Source organism: Primulina huaijiensis, chromosome 2 (assembly GCF_012295235.1).
Source record: "Primulina huaijiensis isolate GDHJ02 chromosome 2, ASM1229523v2, whole genome shotgun sequence".
Classification (NCBI taxonomy): Eukaryota; Viridiplantae; Streptophyta; class Magnoliopsida; order Lamiales; family Gesneriaceae; genus Primulina; species Primulina huaijiensis.
The window spans coordinates 18,232,040-18,233,138 of NC_133307.1; positions in this window are offsets into that span (position 1 = coordinate 18,232,040).

The following is a 1,099-nucleotide window of genomic DNA, read 5'->3' on the forward strand; positions in this document are numbered from 1 at the left end:
TTGAAGCCGTTACTGAACGTAAAATCAGAGGAAGATGTGAGCCACAATCACAACTACGCTGTATATATGTGTTTTAATTTATGTCATTTTTATTTTCTTTTAATAATAATAATTTCCTGTTCAAATATTGACTTTTGGCATGTTACGCTTATAAATTCATATGCTGTGATTTAACAATTACAGAAAACATATTTCTCAACATGTCGACGTCCACGGTAAGTAAAATCAAAAATATTTGTGTATTTTGTGGATCTAGTGCAGGAAAAAATTCAATTTATGAAGAGGTAGCAGAAAAGCTTGGAATAACACTTGCTAAAAAAAAGATTCATTTGGTATATGGTGGTGGTGAAGTTGGTCTCATGGAAAAAGTTGCAAAAGCTGTGCATGCAGGTGGAAGTGAAGTGTTAGGCATTATTCCGATTACCTTAGCCAGTCTTACTGGATCAACAATAGGAGAAGAAATGAAAGTGGATAACGTGTATGAACGAATTACTCAAATGATTGAACATTCAGATGCTTTCATTGCTTTGCCAGAAGGTTTCAGTATTTTGGAGGAAATATTTCATACTGTTTGTTGGGCATAATTAAATATCCACAATAAGCCAATTGGTTTGTTAAATGTTAACAATTATTATGATAAACTGGTATCGTTTCTTGATGATGTTGTGGAACAGGGATTTATTTCATTAGCTTCGCGAAGGATGTTAGTTTCTGCTACAAGTGAAGGTGAACTTGTTGATTTACTGCAAGGATTTAGTCATGAACCAGATTCATTCTTATCTCAACTTAGTTGGCCAACATCCAAGAGTAAGAAAAGAAAATTCATGTGATGCTGAACTTGTGATTCAACGGTTTGTTTTTAATTTTTTTTCTCTTTAAGGTATGAAAAATCTCTTCTTCTTCTTCTTCTCTTAGTTTGTTTTTATATATAAAAAAAATATATTCATATATATAGTAATAATAATAATAATAATAATAATTTTTAGTTCAATGACGAGTAAGGTGTCAGTAAAATGCACCTGAGACGCATTAGTTAATAATTATTGGAAAATCACAATACACTAGATTTTAATATTCATTATATTCAAATTACAGATTA